This window comes from Ovis canadensis, chromosome 12 (assembly GCF_042477335.2).
Source record: "Ovis canadensis isolate MfBH-ARS-UI-01 breed Bighorn chromosome 12, ARS-UI_OviCan_v2, whole genome shotgun sequence".
NCBI lineage: Eukaryota > Metazoa > Chordata > Mammalia > Artiodactyla > Bovidae > Ovis > Ovis canadensis.
This window is the reverse complement of record NC_091256.1, coordinates 78,800,059-78,820,599: the sequence shown is the minus strand read 5'-3', so window position 1 is coordinate 78,820,599 and position 20,541 is coordinate 78,800,059. Positions and strand designations below refer to the sequence as shown.

The window sequence follows — 20,541 nt, the reverse complement described above, 5'->3', positions numbered from 1 at the left end:
TCTACATGAGTACTTGCTGCCTCACCTTGCACGTGTCTTCTTTACTGAAACCTCAAGAACCAAGCTCTGTTAGATTCAAACGTTTCTTCTGCAGTATCCTCACCTCTCTCAATCCTCATAAAACTGAAGAGAGTTAGAGCCCTGCTCACCATTAGGCTTTGGCTGAATTAAATTTTGTAGTTAATTGGATCTTTCATCCAGACCACTGAAACTTTCTCCATATCAGCAGAAAGGCTGTTGGCTGTTTTGCTTTCTTATCATTCATGTGCTCACTAGAGTAGCATTTTTAATTTCCTCAAGAACTTTTCCTGCGCATTTCACAACTTAAGCTAACTCTGGCACAAGAGGCCTAGCTTCCGGCCCATCTTAACTTTCAACATGCCTTCTTCACTAAGCTTAACCTTATTTCTAGTGTTTTATTTAAAAGTGAGAGACATGTGACTTTTCCTTTCATGTGAACACTTAAAGACCACAGTAGGGCCTATTAACTGGTATAATTTCAAGATTGTTGTTTCTTAGGGACTAAAGAGACCTGATGAGAGGGACAGAGGTGGGGAGCAGACAGCGGATAGAGTCTTCAGAACACACACAATACTGACTAAGTTTACTGTCCTATATGGGTGCAGTTTGTGGAGCCTCCACACAATTATAGTAGTTTCTTTATCTGTAACATGGGAGAAATGGTTCCCACACCTCACAGAGGCAATGGGAGGATGAATTGAAGGTATGTATGTCAACAATTATGCACAGTACCTAGCAGGTCATAAGTATACAAACGTATCATTTGTTATTATTAGTTATGAAACATGCTTTCTCCCAAATTCCTGAGATTGGTTTGGCTCTATGAAGATTTCTAAGAAACTCAAATAGGCAAGTTTGATGAACATCTTTTCTATAAAGACTGTGTATTTGTGATATGCAAAAATGAGTTTTAATTGAGATTAAAAAGTACTGCTATTTCTGATCTATAAAATTGTATGTATGTGTATGCGACTTCACTTTCACTTTTCACTTTCATTGGAGAAGGAAATGGCAGCCCACTCCAGTGTTCTTGCCTGGAGAATCCCAGGGACGGCGGAACCTGGTGGGCTGCCATCTGTGAGGTCACACAGAGTTGAACACAACTAAAGTGACTTAGCAGCAGCAGCAGCATATGCATACATATATGTGTGTGTGTGTGTGTGTGTGTGTGTGTGTATATATATATATATATATATATATATATAAAACGCTGATTTATCTGCTTCCAAATTCAAAGCTTTCTCCATTATTCTGGATATAGAAACATGTTCTAAAAGGACTAAGGATAGTTCATTACTGTTTCCATCATCATCCATAAATATAAATACACACACACAGTTACTAAGACATCAATAAAGTTTTAAATCCTTAAATTATTTTGCTGTTGCTTTTCTAAAACCTAGGCTAAGAAAAGAGTTAGACATCACCAACAAGCACAGAAGAATGAAGAAACAATAAGAATTAAGTAAATGAGCTGCTTTAAATTAGAACTGTCTCTCAGGTTGTGTATATGTGCTAAGTCACTAAGTCATGTCCAATTCTTTGCAACCCTATGGAGTGTAGCCCACCAGACTTCTCTGTCTGTGGGATTTTCCAGACAAGAATACTGGAGAGGGTTACCATTTCCCTCTCCAGTGATCTTCCCAATCCAGGGATCAAACCTGTGTCTCCCGTATTGCTTGCACTGGCAGGCAGATTCCTTACCACTGAGCCACCTGGGAAGCCTGTCTCTTAGGCTGAACCCTAATTTTAATACAAGGACTTCCCTGATGGTACGTTGGATAACGGTCTGCCTGCCAATGCAGGGAACACAGGTTCAATTCCTGGTCCAGGGAGATTCCACACGTGCTGGAACAACTAAGCCCGTGCACCACAGCTACTGAAGTCCATTCATTCACCTAGAGCCTGTGCTCTGCAACAAGAGAAGCCACTGCAAGAAGCCCCAGCACCACAAGCAGAGAGTATCCCCTGCACCCCTCCACAAGAGAAAGCCTGTGCAGCAACAAAGACACCGTGCAGCCCAAAATTACATAAACACACACACACACGCACAAAATCTGTTAAAATAACTCTCCCATTTCCAAGGAAATGGAAAAGCATGCCACCAGATACAAAGGCACAGATTAATGAACTGGGTCTATTTCTCAAGCCAAGAAACCAAGAGTACGGCTTGTGCCTATTGGGCCCTGCAGTGAGATACCTGCTCCCTCACTGATGTTCGTCCACAATATTCCTTTTGAATTGACTTTTCCCACTCTATTTTTATTCCTAGACCACTGACTCTGCTTCTTTGTCTCTCAAAATTTCATTATTGAGAGTTCATTATTTATTCAGACAAGTTTATACGGAAAATCTCCTAGAGTTTCAGAACAGAGAAAGATTTCTGTGGTTTAAAACAGACAAGGCTTGCTGGAGAAGGCAAAAAACTGAGCTGATATTTGAAACCAGGAAAGGGCCCAAATGTCTAGAAAGGGGAGGATGAAAACATGTGCTGTGGGAAAAGGTCATGAATAGCAAGCTACAGCCACAGTGGAGATGCCCTTCCCATCTCAGGCTCTTATCAGTGCTACCCAGTCACCCCAAAATGCCGCCCAAAACCTTCCTACCCCCCCTCCCACATACCTTCTTGGCCTTGCCATGCATGGTCTGTGAGATCTTAGTTCCTGGATCAAGGACTCAAACCTGGGGCCCTTGGCAGTGTAAGCACAGAGTTTTAACCACTGGACTACCAAGGACTCCCTCCCCCACATGCCTTCAGCACAGCAGAGTCTCTGCCTGTCCTTCAGGATTCTGCATAAACTCACTCTCTGAAGTAAACCGGCTCTTTTATCTACGTGGTTAGGACCCTGTATTTCTCCTAGTTATCTCTTACCACAGCATTACGTACACTACTGCCATGATTGAGAGGGTATTGAGCAACAAGAGGGAAATTCTGTCTCCTTCTCCCCGTATTCTTGTTGGACCTCAAGTGATCACTCAACTAATATTTATTAAAGGATAAATGAACAAACTTGGGGATTTGTATGGAGTATAGGGGAAAACTGATTAAACCACAGATGAGGTTCTGCGTTGAGTAACAGTTAAGGAGAAGTAGAACCTAATTATAGAACCTGGAATGACAAGCTGGAAAATATCTCAGCAATTACTAATTTAAATACTTAATCTTCAAAGTTCACATTAAACATTTGCTAGATGCCAGTGATGCTGTGCTAAGTGATTTTTATATGTCATCCTGTTTTGCCTTCATAATAAGAGAGGAATTGCTATTGCCGTTTTAGAAATAAAGGGTGAGTGTTTAAAATCAGTTTAAAAATCACTAACAACTCAAACTGAGGCAGATGGGCCCTCATATACTCTACAAGAGAATACTGACTTCCAGAAAGACTAAGAAATGTTGCCCAGCTCGTCCGGCTTCAAATATTGAGCTGGTCCTAGAATCCTGACCCTCTAACTCATACCAAATTCTCTTTCAACCTCATTCTGCCATTCTACAGAAGAACCCGCAGCACAGGCAGAGAGAGCGGACCCAGTGGAAGTGATACTTTGTATTCACTTGCTAGGGCTACTGGAATAAAACACCACAACCTACATGGCTTAAACAACAGAAATTTATGTTCTGACAGTTTTAGAGGCCAGAAGACTGAGATCAAAATGCCCAGCAGGTGTGGGGTTTTATGGCTTTGCTGTGTCTTAGTTGCAGTACGTGAGAGTTTCTAGTTGTAGCTCTGGCTTCTCTTGTGGCGCAGGGGCTCTAGACCGCAGGGGATCAATACTTGCAGTACACAGATTTACTTGCCCCACAGCATGTGGGGTCTTAGCTCGCTAACCACGGATTGAACCCATGACCCCTGCATGGAAGGTGAATTCTTAGCCACTGGACCACCAGGGAGGTCCCAGGTTTGGCTTCTTCTGATGCCTTTCTTCTTGGTTTGAAGATACCGTCTTCTCCCTGAATCCACACATGGTCTTTCCTCTGTACCCACGTTCCCCTGGTTTATTTGAGCGTCCAAATCTTTGCAACCCCATGAACCATAGTCCACCAGGCTTCTCTGTCCATGGAATTCTCCAGGCAAGAATACCGGAGTGGGCTGCCATACCCTTCTCCAGTGGATCTTCCTGATGCAGGGATCAAATCCAGCTCTCTTGCATTGCATGCAGATTCTTTACCATCTCAGCCACCAGGGAAGCCCCTTCTCATAATAACACCAGTCAGTTTGATGAGGGCCCATCCTGAGGGCCTCGTTTAACTCCGTTGTCTCTTTAAAGACCTAATCTCCAAAACCAGTCACATTCTCAGGGCCTGGGTGGGGGTGGTTAGGACTTTAACATATGAATGGGGAGGGGCACAAATTAGTCCACATCACAGTTCAGTAATATAAATGCAACAGATAAACAAGTAAGCATACAACTGTTAACGGAAAAGGGTGGCATTTGAGAAGGGAGGAGTAACCAGCAGAGAGGTCCAGAAGTCATAAAATGGGCACCTCAACTAGGGCCGGGAGGAGATAAAGAAGAGAGAGCACAGCACTGTTTAGATAGACCAGCCTCCCTTATCTGGTTATTTTGAAAGCACACCCCATACGTGCACATATGCATATGTGTGTGCACACACACACACACACACACACAGAGTGTACTTAAGTGAGACACAATGCATAATGTAGTTTATTTTACCCCTTCATGATTGGGAAGTATAAAACTATTTTAAGGACCAGAAAACTGGCTAGCCCAGTTTCACACGCTGCATTACAAAAGAGCAATAATGTGTCCTCACAGTCTGCTGTTATTTTTCCATTGTTTCACCACTTTGGTGGCAAAAAATAAGGAGCCATTCAGGCTCTATTTCAAGATCACAAAAAAGAAGCAGTCATAATCGCCACCTAGACAGACCTTGTGCACATTTGTAAGCTGAGGTCTAAAGATATAAACAAACCTAGAGTTCACCCAGTTTCGGAAACAGCTGAACTCATCTTGCACTCTCAAGCTGGGGCCCTTTCTTTACACCCTTTCAGCATCCCTTCCTCTCCTTTCCCTCCACTCCCCTGAAACACTCAGGCTAAAAAGATAATAGAGCCAAAATTAGAAGAGCATTTGTATACAACTTAGTTTGACCACTATTTTAAGTTGCTAAGCTATTTTTTGGTGGTGTGAAGCAGGCTTAAGATATGTATCTGAAGGAAAGAAATAACTCAGTTTCTCTCTGTGTTTGGTTAAATAAAGCTGGAAAAGAGCCATTTTTACCTTTTATACTTTTTTAGATTTGAATCATAGTTATTAGATGCTGACTTACAAATGCTACACGGTCGGTTTTTTAAAAATTCCTCTTCTCACAATGGACCTAGAGTCTATCATACAGAGTGAAATAAGTCAGAAAGAGAAAAACATCATATATTAATATATATATGGAATCTAGAAAAATTGTACAGATCAATCTATTTGCAGGCGAGGAATAGAGACTCAGATGGCTTTCCCTGCTGTGGCAATCTTGAGTACATCATAAAAGGAGGCAGCAATTAAAGAGGCAGTGGAGCCCTCAACAAAACACAGATACACTCTAGGGGGACATATTTGCAAACCCTAGAGATCGGTAGACAGCGGATGTGTGGACACAGAGAGGGGAGGGGAGGGGAGGGTGGGATGAATTGAGGGTAGCACTGACATATATACACACTACCGCGGGTAAAACAGACAGCTGATGGGAACCTGCTGTGTAGCACAGAAAGCTCAACTCAGTACTCTGTAATGATCTTAAGTTGTGGGATGAGGGGAGGTGGAGGGTGAGAAGGAAGCTTAAGAGGGAAGAAACACCTGTGTACATACAGCTGATTCACTTTGATGTACAACAGAAACTAGTATCATATTGTAAAGCAGTTATATTCCAAAAATAAAATATGAAAAAAAAAGTTTTTAAAAATTTTCTTCCCCACACAGACCACTAATGTCTCACTGACACTGAACAAACTATATTACGCTCATTTTCAGAAAATGTTCCACCTTTTAGTTAAAAGAAACTGATCATGGAGAGGAATCAGTATTAACGCTTCTTAACTATACCTAACAACGTGGCACAAAATGCCAGGAAAAGGAATGGGTTTTGAAAAGTGCATTTATTTCTACAATTTTCTCTCTCCAGACCAGACGGTTTGCAAATATGTCCCCCTAGAGTGTATCTGTGTTTTGGTGAGGGCTCCACTCCCTCTTTAATTGCTGCCTCTTTTTATGACGTACTCAAGATTGCCACAGCAGGGAAAGACATATCTTTTTCTAAAGAAAACAGTCCAGGGAAACCCCCCAGGAAAACCGTCATGATGGCTTCAGTGTTTCATGAAAGCCATTTTATTACTGGATGAGTTATAACATTCTGGAGAAGTTTTACTTTTCAACTCACACTGTAACTATTTAAAGCAGCCACTGAGGTTGATCTCATAATTAAAAGTGGGATGCTGACTATGATCTTGAAGTGGAAAAAAATGAAAGAAAAAATAGCAGGAGCTGTGGAAGATCAGAGGCTCCGTATACCCACCCATCTCATGGGTTACTGGGAAGCTAAACCACGAAGCATGACATGAGCGTTCTACAAATCCTGGATTGTGTAACATTTAATATGGGTTCAAGTTCACCATTCTGTTTTCAGGTTGTAAGAAGTTTTAGAAGGGGCTTCTAGACACTGTGAATGACAATTCGCTTTTGAAATAATCCAGAAATTTAGTCGTTTGCAGGATTAAGAACTCTGTTCATAGGAAGTGTGCATCTGAGGAGGAATTCTCAGGAGCCCTTAAGATGTTTTGTGTCTTGGATCTCTTTGGCAGTCTGGTGAAGACTGCAGACCCCATGATATGGTCTGACCCTGAAAAATTCTTAAAATGAAAGCACTGGGTTACAAAGGAAACCAATTATATTGAAATACATGGAATCTATGCAGTGTAGTAGACCTCTTAAATGGTATTTATGTATGCTTTGAAGGCTTGCATTTTCTCTCGCTACCTCTGTGGAATACACCCAGATAATTCTAAAGTTCAATGTAAAATTTTTGAAGACAGAACTTACAGAACTGTAAGGGGTAAAACAATAGAAAACTAAATGGCTTTTGTTCCCTCTGCTAGCACTGTAATAAACATGTAAACCCAACCTGAATATTTAGGGGTTACATATAATAAGCACATGGAGAAAGAAATGGCAACCCCCTCCAATATTCTTCCTTGAAAAAGCCCATGGACAGAGGAGACTGGAGGGCTGCTGTCCGTGGGATCACAAAGAGTCAGACATGACTGAGCAACTAACACACACACACACATAATAAGCACAGGTTAAAATGAACTAGAAATACTCATTTGCTCCAAATTATGAAATTTACATTTCCTCAGTCTTTGATCAACAGCAGAGAACAGAGACAAGAACATTAATAAAACCTATAAGAATGTTTCAGTTGAGCTTCTACCCATGAAATATTATGCCTCAATGGGTTTGTGAAAATGCAAAATTACCAAAAGCAAAGTTATACTCTTCTCTTCATTTTGGACAGGAAGAAGTTTGATAACTAAACCACAGCCTAAGGAAATTTGGGCAGCACCAGGAATAAAGTCCAGGATGACTTTCCAACACATGTTAGACATGTGTCGTTGAAACAGGGAGGAAAGGAGGACAAAGAGGCATCTCCTGAGTGCCAGGCCGTGCATCTGAGAAACATCCGAGCCAGAAGCACACTCAAGTTCATCTGATCACAAAGAGTTTCCTCTCCATACCTCCCTGCCCAGCCTGACACACACAGATTCACTGCTTCCCGTTCATGGAAGCACCTGGCCATCAACAGTATAAAACCAGAGCGCTTCAATAAAAATATTTATGAAAAATGGCTATTGAATCAAAAATTTATTAAAACAAGATTTTTTTTAACTTTGAGGAAATACAAGAGTCAGTATTTCTTTTTTTAAATAACCTTTATAAAACTTTTTATTTCATCTTGGGGTATAGCTGATGAACAACGTTGTAATAGTTCACGGTGAACAGCGGAGGGACTCAGCCATATATATACCTGTATCCATTCTCCCTCCAACTCCCATCCCATCCTGCTTCATAACATTGAGCAGAGCTCCCTGTACTGTCCAGGGGATCCTTGTTGGTTATCCATTCTAAATATGGCAGTGTGTACATGAAAAGACCCTTCTTTGCAGTGGTGGATTACAATCACTCAATGTTTCAGCTCTCTTTACATTGCACAGTTGTAATGGTTCCAAGTCTATAACCACTGTCTTCTAGGGAGCACTGAGGTGGCCTTAGGAGCTTGCAGGAGTTGAGGAGTAAGATATAAACCATACACTAGAACCCAGCTAGACATCCAAGAAAGGTAGGCATGGCAACAGTTAAAACTTTTAGAACTTAACAATCTATCAACTAGGAAGGAAAAGGAGCCCAGCAGAATGGCTCCTGGAAATAGGTAAAGGCACTGAGGGCCACTGAAGTATAGAACCAGGCCTACCAGTTGGCTAAACCCAGAGGCCAAGAGTGTAAAAGAACAAAGACTCAATCCTTGCCAATCAGATGCTGGAAATCAAGCTAATTTGTGACTACTCCCTACTAGTTAATAATTACTCTAGAAAAAAGGATGTGTATTCTACATGCTCATGAATTTCTATGTATTTTTGTTTTAGGTGTTTTGTTTTGTTTGCTTTGTGTATTCGGTGGTTTATTTTAAGGATTTCTAGATTTTCTTTCACTCTTTAAAGATTTCACTCTCTCTAGATTTCTTTCACTCCCGCTGAAACCAAACAAAACAAAGCTATCTAGAAAAACTGAAGCCATTCTGGCTTTTCTAGGTTTGCTCCTAGCATTTAAACATAGCTGGAGAAAAACCACCTAACCTGGCAAACTGGTTTTTAATCTTAGGTTCACTTTCTCAAATCTCAGAGAGGCTCTCACGACTACACAGCATTTTGCTAAATTGTTCTGGTGCCCTTCTATGCCAACACTAGAAAGACTTTCTTCTCCCCTTCAAGTCTCTCACCTGACCCCACCCTCACTCTTGGCTGTGACCTCATTTCCCTTCACTGAAAACACAGAAGGCAGCGGACAGAAGTGCCCCATCTTCCCACCAGCGACTCTGCCAACTCCTCTGCCCAGGCACTCGGGTTCTCCTTCTCCCTGTCATGAAGGAAGCAGAGTTCCCCCTCCTGTTGCGACCCATGGGTGGCTTCTAGACACAAAATCCCTCTATCTTCCTCAGGTACTTCCCTCTAATGGCCATGCCTTTCTTTTCTAAGTTATCAAACTTTACTTTCTACTAGATCATCTGATTGGCAAACTGTGTTAGTCTCCCCCTGACTTCACATTTCTTTTCCCTTCATGTTTCCATTTTTTAAAAAATAGTAGGAATACACCACTTGCTTTAACGACTAGAAAAACAATTATGGTTACTATTAAAATATCAGTAAATTACCCAATAAAGCTGAAAAAAAAATCCCTTCCAACCTGTTTTCTGGTGTTGAAGACTGCCTTCCCCCGGGGTGTTTTTCCACCCCCTTCTTCCATCAATGAACATGTCTGCGGTCTCTCAAAAGACAGACTCCCACTTCTGCACTCACACATCAGTACCAAAGATGCCCAGCATTAAAAGACGCTTACTCCTTGGAAGGAAAGTTATGACCAACCTAGAGAGCATATTCAAAAGCAGAGACATTACTTTGCCAACAAAGGTCCGTCTAGTCAAGGCTATGGTTTTTCCTGTGGTCATGTATGGATGTGAGAGTAGGACTATAAAGAAAGCTGAGTGCTGAAGAATTGATGCTTTTGAACTGTGGTGTTGGAGAAAACTCTTGAGAGTCCCTTGGACTGCAAGGAGATCCAACCAACCCATTCTGAAGGAGATGAGCCTTGGGATTTCTTTGGAAGGAATGATGCTAAAGCTGAAACTCCAATACTTTGGCCACCTCATGTGAAGAGTTGACTCATTGGAAAAGACCCTGATGCTGGGAGGGATTGGGGGCAGAAGGAGAAGGGGACGACAGAGGATGAGATGGCTGGAGGGCATCACCAACTCGATGGACATGGGTTTGAGTGAACTCTGGGAGTTGGTGATGGACAGGGAGGCCTGGCGTGCTGCGATTCATGAGGTCGCAAAGAGTCGGACACGACTGAGCGACTGAACTGAACTGAACTGAACTGAACTGAACTCCTAGAGGTTCTGCCAAGAGTATGTCTCCATTTTTATGTTGTGTTTCCTGGGCACATTTCCTGAAAGGGCCATTTGCTCCCAGTGTATCTATTCACGTCCTCAGAGTCCTCATCTCCCATCCCCTCCGCCATGTTATCGAATCCCCACCACTCCACTGGAACTGCTCTTATTAATACCACTAATGACTTCCAAGTTTTCAAATGTGGTTGTCAACTTTCCTATCCTGTTTCTCTGGAACCACTTTGCTTTTTTAGTTCCATGACATCATCCTAACTACTGGTTTTCCATCAGATTTCTTGGTTGTTCCTTTGCAGGCTTATTTGCAAATGCTGTTCTCTGTCTGAAGCTCCCATCTGAGCTTCACCACCCTCAATCCCTTCCCCTTTCATGCCTGGCTTCTCAACCTTCACATCCCAGTTTAAATTTTACCTCCCCAGGAAACCTTTCCTTCACCTCCCCAGGTTAGCCTGTAGTAATAAAGTCCATTTGCTCCTCTTATTATTTGTTTATTATTTGCTTAATTATTATCTCTCTCCTCCAAGAAGGAATTAACTCTTTATTCAGGTATGTCGTAAACGTAGCACAGTGCCTAGCATGTAGTTATTATTAATTAAAACATATTGAATTCGTGAAGGAAAAAATGTGCATAGCCCAGAGATCAAACATTCCTGGATAATACTAGCATCTGCCTTTTTATTTCCTTGACCCAGCAGGTAAAATTCTTAAGTGAAAAAGTGAGTACAGACTATCTAATATGCTTTCTCTAATACCTCTTCTTCTTTGAAGAATTTTTAAAAGGTATATGTTTCCTACTCTTTTCTTAGGCATGTTGCATATATTAACGAATGAGTGTGTGTGCTAAGTCACTTCAGTCCTGTCCGACTCTTTGCCACCCCATGGGCTGTAGCCCACCAGGCTCCAGCTCTTCCCTGGACTTCTCCAGGGAAGAATACTGGAGTGGGTTGCAATGCCCTCCTCCAGGGGATTTTCCCAACCCAGGGATCAAATCATTCTCATGAACAGTATCTAGAAATTCTCTTCTTCACAGAAAATTATAATTTCTACAAGAGTGTGTATTTCATTGTGACAGTAGCTCATAAGGTATTAATCAACCAAGCCAATTTATCAATTTAACACATAATTTAAGCAGACAGTAAAATTTTCTGCAAACACTGAATGAGTCTCAAAAAACTGGTTCTTTTATTGCTTTTCACTGACAACAGAGGGGTCATTAGTGATAAAAATAAGAAAAAAATCTCATATAAACATTGTGAACATTTATATATTTTAAATATAAACCCGATTGCCACTGCCTCAAAAAAATAAATACCACACATCTTAATATTTTGCAACTAAATTTTTAATAAAGCAATCTTTATAAATGAGAATTTTTACTGTGAGAAATCATCCTAAAATAAGTTAAGGGCACACTTATCAATGACATAATGATATTCTGAAGTCATATTTGAACATGAATTCCCATTGCACACTGAAAGCAACGATTTTGAAAACTAGTTCCATGAACTACAGAAATGCCCTAGCATCGTCTCTTTGAGATCTAAGTTCATACAACCTCAACCAGCTTTAAACTCGCCTGCCACTTCTTCATGACAGTTGCATGGAAAGGAAGTTGATACCTGTTTGAGGTAGATAATAACAGGGATTGATGGATACTAAGAAATCTTAATTACAAATGCAGGAATCTAGTATGTCCTCAAAGCCATATGCATCTTTAGATACTTTCTCCCAGGATGCTGTTCTAGAAATTCTTACTTAATTGCTCTAAATTACTTTCCTTACTGGACAGATGGTACTAGTTGTAAAGAATCTGCCCACCAACGCAGGAGACACAAGAGACATGAGTTTGATCCCTGGGTTGGGAAGAACCCCTGGAGAAGGAAATGGCAACTCCCTCCAGTATTCTTGCCTGGAAAATTCCACGGACAGAGGAGCCTGGAAGGCTACAGTCCATGGGGTTGCAGAGTTGGACGCAACTGAAAACATGTACACACATGTACTTTTCTTACTACTCACATAATATTGCATCAACTACATATAAAAAGACCATAAAATGGACGACCTTTTTGTTTCAAGAAATAAAAAATGAGAGCCTGGGGACAATTCTGGCATTCCAGTGGTTAAGACTCCACGCTTCCACTGCTGGAGGCATCAGTTCGATTCCTGACTGGGAAATTAATATCCAGCATGCCAAGAAGAGGCTGAAGAAAACTTACAGACACCAGTTATCTCCCCTTAAACAATCCCAGGCAGACACTATCTCTTCTACAATTACAGATGCAAGAATCTCGCAAGAATACATAAAGGGTCTAACATCTCAATTTACTGCTGAGGTATGGCACTCATCTTGTCGAAGCTGTGGACATAAAAGTATGGGGCAAATAGGAAGTGTGTCTGTTTACTGACCGAAATTCAGAAGCTACCTGCTGACCTTATGTGTCAAAGGGCACAGTTTCATCTAGCAGTCAAACATGACCTACTGTGTGTTATTTATGATGGAGTTTTACATATGTGTGTGTAATAAGCCATTCTATAACTAAAGTTGATTTTACTCCAGAAAAAAAACAATATCTAGTTTAGGTAAGCGACTGAGTTGCTTAGAAAGGTAAAATAATGATGAGGTTTTCATACAAATGATAAATCCAAAGTCAGAGTAACTATTTCAATATGAATGCTTTAAGCTACCAATATTAATGAGGCCAAAGGAACCATAGGCTCTGCAGGTTATACTCAGAATATTCTAAAAGAATGCTCTATTACCAAATAAAAGTAAAATCTTCAGTAGAATTAGTGTTTTTGGTACAACTCATAATATGTCTATTTTGTATTCTTAAAGTAGCATATACCTACATACAATGCTAAATAGTTACAAAGTAAGAAATTCTAAATTATATAATACTTCTGGAGACTCCCCTGGCAGTCCAGGGGTTAAGACTCTGTGCTTCCAGTGCAAGGGGTGTAAGTTCAATCCCTAGTTAGGAAAATAAGATTCCACACACCCTGTGGTGCCTCAGGCAAAAATAAATTAATTAATTAAATGGGAAAAAAAAGAAAAAAATTTTTTCTTTAAAAAGGAGCTAATTCAACAAATAAATATATCATATACTACTTCTTCAATCATTCTTAAATGTTTATGCAACTTCCTCTGTTATGTCAATCGGTAATCCCATTATAAGAACAGAATAGTTAAGAGGGGAACTGTTGGGATGTGTACCTTCTAGTTCTTGCCCTATAATTTTTCTGATGTTAACACAAACAGGAAGAGGTGGACAGTCTTAAATAACATGCATCAAAACTGGAAATATAAACCAATCAATGAGTCAATTGAAGCATACAAAATACATCAAAATGAAAATCATAAGACTTGGATACTAAATAAGCTAGAGCAAGTCCCCAACGTATGAACCCGTTCTATTCCAAGAGCGTATTCATAAGTCCCAACAAAGTTAGCCTAGGTACCCAATTAACACAAGCGACTATATAGTACTGTACTGTAACGGTTTTATATTAATAATATTTGTCACATAAAAAAGCCAACACAAAAAATAGAGAAAACATTTTAAATCTTACAGTATAGTACTTTGAAATGTACGGGAGTATGGTATAACGCTGGCATACAGGGGCTGCGACATATGTTCACATCTTTGAAAGTTTACAACTTGAAGGTTTGTATATAAGGGACTTATGGTATTTAACTGTCCAACCACACCTCTTTCACATGTGTAAAATGTGAATATCTGCTCTGCTAACTTACATGGTTAGTATATGAACAAAGTTCTTAAGCAGTCTCTTTATAAACCAAAAAATGCTATGTAAACAAAAGGTATTATTGTCCCTCTGATATTTTGTTTCAAACTAGGTAATCAGAAAACAGACTGTAAATTAAATAAAATGAAAAACAAAGCTCAGTGTTACCAAAATGAGTTTTTCATATTATGGAAGACTGAAATCACACATATTATGGATATTTGTTTTCTAACTCAAAACAGACTATTACCTAAAATGCATAAACTTCCCTGCAGACTTCAGAAGTCAAGCAAATGAGGAATATTAAGGAAAAGGGCGCAGTTGATTTACAAGTGCACTCTGCTCCCAATAAAAAGGGAAAGCAAGGGAAATGAGTGCAACGTGGTCCCAGTCCTTCATCTTTGACTCAGTGGTTATTAAACTCTGACAGGGATCACTTACAGACCATTGCTGAGTTTCACTAAAGCTATTTCAACTCATTCAATAAAACTGGTGGTGCAGCTTCATAAACCTGCTTATGGAGAGCACTGAATTATTTAAGCTTATATTATATTTGTATGATGGAGAAATAAATTATATTTTCAAAGAATGTTCTAAGAGTGGACCAGGAATCAAAGAGAATCCAAAAAAAAAAAAAAAGTGAGAATCACACACTGGCAAGGGTAGCAAAATTTGGGTGCATCTCTTTTTCTCAGGTGTATAGCAGCATCAAAAGACAGCAACAAAATCAGCTCTGTTGCACTGGTTTCTTTGGAAAGAACTCCAGAACCAACTCTTTGGTTCTCCCAACTGTCACTGCCCTAGTGGCCAAGGAGCAGAAGATGAATAGCTAAAGCTTAAATTCATTGTCTCTAAGTTAGTTCTTGACAAACATGGACACCATTTTTCTTACAAAGCCTTTAGCAAGAATTATCTGTAACCCTTAGTCCTGTCTCCATCTTCTCTGCATTAAGCAAGTCTGGACGTTTCTAAAGCTGTGGGAGATTCTACAAAAGTTTTGGCCCTCTTCTCGGAAACCTCTTCTACTTCCCTGATTTTGTAGAAAATGACAGTCTATGAGAATTAAAAAACTTGCTTTCATTTTTCTATGCCTCTCACCCACTTTTTAAGAAAAGTTATCAGGAAACAATATGAACAAATCCTCTAAACTTGAAAAAAGCAATGTCTACAGAATTTCTATTTCTATTTCAAAATTTGGCCTTTAATGTTAAGACCCCTAACACTCTTCAAAATTATTGAGGACCTGCAAGGGTCTTTGATTATATAAGTTATATCCACTGATATTTACCACGTTAGAAATTAAAACTGAAAAAAAGATTGAAAAATCACATTAAAAGAGGCAATTCATAAACACAGAGACAGAAGGGGCTGCCATGAAAACTATTCAACCTTATTTCTGAAAGAAATGCAAATTTAAACAAGATACCATTTTCATATAACAATTGTCTCAGCTTTTTGATTTGCTGTTATTTGTTCTGTTTGACTATTAACATCATGTTGGCTTAGGGAAATTATACTCTTATTCTATTTATACATGGATACAATATTTATCAACAGAAAAATGGCAAAAATAATAACTAGCACTCCACAATATTTTGCTGAATATTTTTTAAATCCTCTAGATACTCAATAAATATTATTATTAACCTTTTACAGTTGACAAAAGAACATTTTGATTAAGCATTTGACTTAACAATCTCACCTGTACTTAGGAGAACTTTTAATAGAACTTGAAAAATACATTTTAAGAATCTATCCAGGACTTCCCTGGTGGCACAGGAGATAAGAATCCACCTACCAACGCAGGGGAGACTGGTTTGATCCCTGTCCAGGAGATTCCACACGCCACGGAGCAACTAAGCCGGTGCGCCATGACTGCTGAAGCCCCAGTGCAGCAACTGCTGAGCCCTCATGCTCCAGAGCCTGTGCTCCACAAGAGCAGCCACGCCAATGAGAAGCCCAAACCCTGCAACGAAGAGTAGCCCCTACTCGCTGCAACCAGAGAAAGCTGGCGCACAGCAATGAAGACCCAGCACAACCGAAAATAAATAAATAAATAAAGTTGTAAAAATCTATCCAAATGTAACAAACATTTGTTTTAAGAGGTCCTAAGTGAAACACTATTAATAACAGCAGAAAAATTTCATCCATGTAAAGATCTAGCAATTTATAATCAGCTAATACAGAATTTCCACTGACAAAAAATTAGATCTTAGCACCATACTCTCTGGCTCATGGCTAGACTGCCATCACTTGCATAGTGCCTGACCCATAGGAGGGCTCACTAATATTTGTTTACTATCTGAATGAATATTAAAGAAAAGCTAAAGACTATAAAAATGTCTTGTGAGAAAATTTCATGATTGAGGAGAAACATGTTACAAAACAGCAAGAACAGTGCATTAAATTAATTAAACATGGAGGTCATTAGACTAAGGTGACCCTAATGCCACCACAACCTGCATCAGCAAACCAAAATTTAAGCCAGTAAATGCCTCAAAGTTACAAAATCGGAAACTAAGGACAATCATTCAGAAACAGCCAACTAAGCTTTACGCTGTAGCCAATCAATAAATTCCTTACTCCGCTTCTGCTTTTCCTCTATAAAATCTCTCCCCCCATATAATGTCAGTGAAGCACTCCTAACCACTTCTGGTTGGGCACTGCCTCATTGCAATCACTTTTTCCTCAAATAAACTCAAATATTTTTTAATATGCCTCAGTTCATCTTTTAACAAGTGCAATCACAATTTTGTGAAATCTACATATGGATAAATGTATTATAGAAAAATGTCTAAAAATATAAAGAGATGTATATACTTGAATTCCTTGTCTCTATGCTGATGCATGCTAGTTACTCAATAAATATTTCTGATTGAATAAATGACATTTTAAAAGTAGTTACCCCTTAGGGGGACTATATGTACAGTTTTCCTTTTCTTCTGTGTAATTTTTATATTTGACAAGATTTAACCAATAAGCGTGAATTATCTTTGTAATAAATAAGAATATGATAAAACATACTTATGCTGGGAAATGTCATTAAGAATTTTGGAGCAAAAGTAGCAAATATAGACATCCTACAATCTAATAAAAAGAATAACATGTATCTTACTTCCCTATTACGTTTTACTGATTGCATTTGGCAATAAGAAATACAGATGTTACAGAAAAATGGCAAGCTTAAGATTGTACAGCAAATTACTATTGGGGTGGAGTCTAGAATGTAGGTCATTTGATTTCCAGGCAAGTAGTTTTTCCATTACACCAATTATTTAGAGTTCTGAAACACTAACTGAATAAATGCAATATTCACTATAAGGCAGTTCTTTACTTATAAGGGAAATAATTTGCTAATTATTTTATACTGTCAGAAAACTCCAAAATTCTAAGAAATACTATGTTTTCACATGACATGAATCATTTGGAGAATCTGAAATTCCTAAAGGTGTTTAAAAATTTGTGCATTTTTGAGGAGCGTATGTCATTATTCAGGGAAGGGATCTACAGCTTTCATAAGATTTGTAAAAGGGTCTGTGAAAAAAGAAGTTGAGAATGACTAAAGCTTAACTCTACAAGCAAGAGGAAGAAAAAAACTAATGGTAAATAAAAGGCACAAGAGAGGAAAAGGAACCACAGCTAATTCTGTCTTCCTCTTTTTTATTCCTGGAACATATTTTTTTAATATGCAAACAATTTGGTTTTTATGACTTTGCTTTCTAAGCAGACACTAGGAATGATACTGATAGGTTAAAAACACAGGCAAATTACCTCTGTGGGATGAGCTTTATCAGGTACTGTTAGCAAGAAGCTGATAAATGTAAAATGTAAAAAAAAGAAAAAATTAACATTGCAAGTCACTTTTGAGATATTTTTCATTCATGTTTAATTGAGAAAAGGAAAATTATTAAATACATTTCTTAGTTTCTTATCTCATGAAATGTTCTTCCCCTACAGGAAGTTTGTGAAGCACTTTTGAGCAAATGCAGATTAAACACTTCTCTGTGCATTTCACAATTATTGCTTAAATGAAAATTTAACTCTTTCTTTGCACAATGAAAGAACCAAATATCTGTTGTTTAATCCCAATATTCAACTTGATCGGCAAGGTTTAGAGATATCTGGAATATAATTTTAAAACTCTTAAGCAAGATTTGTTTCATTATTCTTCCCTGCAAACCTCTCTTAGGCCACAATTTCAAATTTGTGCAGCAAACAGAAATAAAACAAAACAGAAATTCCCCTTGAATCCAAAAGGTTATACATGCAAATATCATAGGTTGAAATTGACATACATCCAAATGGTCTGCCTCCTGTATGCTCCATCTCCCTTAGATGAATAAGTGCTTACGTCATCAACCAACCTGAAGACCATTTCTTGTTTTACGTTTTGAGGTCATTTCTAAGACTAAAATGAGTACAATATAGGAGACTTAAATAAATTAAACCACTATCATTTCAAATCCAAGTGGCTTTTTTATTTTTTTTAACGAATGCTTTCAATACGAAATTACTAAAATAGTTTCCCACTCAAAACTTAACTTTCTTATTTGAGCAAATCTTTTCCACATCTAGTTTCAAGCTCTGCCCTCTTGGCATGTCCAATAACTTAGAAGGACGAATCAGAAGGCCAGTCATTGTACAATTAGTTTTTCAATGTTGTCCATCTTTTCGCATAACACTGCTACACATTAAATACCCAGGTATGCTTTGCATAAGTAACCGAAATGACCGTTTTTCAATTAAACCTTAAATGAGTGGATAAATTCCTTCGCTAAAGATCCTCAGGGCTGTCAAACAGCAGGTTGCTCGAGTATGGGCATTGGCCACAACCTCACGTGGAGCTCTAGCTAGAGTCACCTCCTGCGGTTCTAAACGTTAGCTTTCTTTCCGGGCTGTAAAAGAAGGAAACGCCTTATCTCGGACTCCACGGTGCCTCTAGCCCCCGGAAAGCAAACTGGCATTTGTTAGAAGCAAGTTAAGGTCCCCTGATCTGTGTCTTATTGCAAAATACAGAGGGCATGCAGACTTTCGAGAGAGCGATGCCTCCTAGCCTTCCCTCCGTCCCTTCTCCCTTCCAAGCAAGGTAGAAACTAAAAGCGAGAGTGGGAGAGAGACCTGGGAGCGAGCGGGGATGGGGGTGCGGGGAGAGTAAATAGATTGCTTACAGTTCCCAGAGTTACAGTGAGATCCTTCGGGCTCCTTTACGCCTCTAGTTTTCAGTCGGGATCCTTTCTTAGCCCGGGACCACAGAGAAGTTCAAGTCTTATCCTTGGTAGGAGGGGCTAAAATGTGGGCTGGTTTCCTTTCGTCTTTGCAGATGCGTTAAGGTGGAATTAAAAAGGAAGGGAGGGAAAGCGCTGTTCTTGGAGGAGTTAACATCTTAAATGTAAACGTTTACTGTTTAGAACTAGGAGGCTGAAGTCAGCCAATATGCACAAGTAAGATGTAAGTTAACCAGTTCTGAATTTCATGGATGCTGTGTATGTATGTGTGTGTTTGAAAATCCTTCTTGTCCTTAAGTAGCTACTGCTTCCTCCTTTTTTTTCCTCAACAAGAACTCAACTGAAAAGATGAATAACCCAGAGCATTTTTTTTCTTCTTTACAAAAGCAAAGTTTATAACGAACCTAAAGTATAGGCTACACATTTTGGAGATGAACTATTAGACCACTTTAAAAATGAAATCAATTTAAATATTTCCTCCCCAAACACCAAAGGCCAGTTTATAACCACGTGTTTGTAACTTTAAGATTAAAGACATACCAAAGAATGTACTACATATGTTGAGATTCAGGGGGAAAAAAAAATCAAATCAGGTTAAATAAAAAATATGCAAAGTAAATTCAAATACCTGATGTCACTGTAACAAAGAAGGTATATAGATTAAATTTATCCAAATTCCATAAGAATCAATTAGTCTCTTTAAAGACTGACCTATTCGTTTAGTATATCTTGCTTTTCAAACACAGGATCTTCTAATTTGGTCTTTTTTTAATTTATTTTTAATTGGAGGGTAATTGCTTTACAATGTTGTGTTGGTTTCTGCCGTACAATAGTGTGAATCAGCCATAAGTATACATATGTCCCCTCCCTCTTGAAACTTGCTCCCACCGGCTATTGCATCCCACCCCTGGAGGCTGTCACAGAATACCGCATTGCGCTCCCTCTGTTATACAGCAATTTGCCATTAGCTGTCTATTTTACGTATGGTAGTATATATGTTTCAGTGCTGTTCTCTCAGTTCATCGCGCTTTGTCCTTCCCCGCTGTGTCCATAAGCTTGTTCTCTATGTCTGTGTCTCTACTGCTTCCCCGCAGATAGGTTCACCAGTATCATTTCTCTAGATTCCATATATGCATTAGTATATGAATTTTGTTTTTCTCTCTGACTTAACTTCACTCGGTATAACAAGCTCTAGGTTTTATCTTTCATATTGAGCACACTCTTTTAAAACATTTTCGAAGAATATAACTTCTGTAGATGCCATCATTAAATATTCTGGAAAATTATTTGCTTTCTGTAGCCCAAGATCCAACTTCTTTTTGTCTTGATTTTCTCCCGTAAATTCAAACTGCTATATCATCA

At 39.0% G+C, this 20,541-nt stretch overlaps 1 protein-coding gene across 1 annotated transcript in view; it reads right to left on the bottom strand.

Moving 5' to 3' along the window:
• The window catches only part of PLA2G4A (phospholipase A2 group IVA), a 163,681-nt gene extending 144,336 nt beyond the window's left edge, over positions 1 to 19,345 (bottom strand). Inside the window, exon 1 of the mRNA XM_069544150.1 lies at positions 19,123 to 19,345. The gene's annotated coding sequence lies outside the window, so the exon portion shown is untranslated. The remainder of the gene's footprint in view (positions 1 to 19,122) is intronic.
• Between the last annotated feature and the right edge of the window lie 1,196 nt (positions 19,346 to 20,541).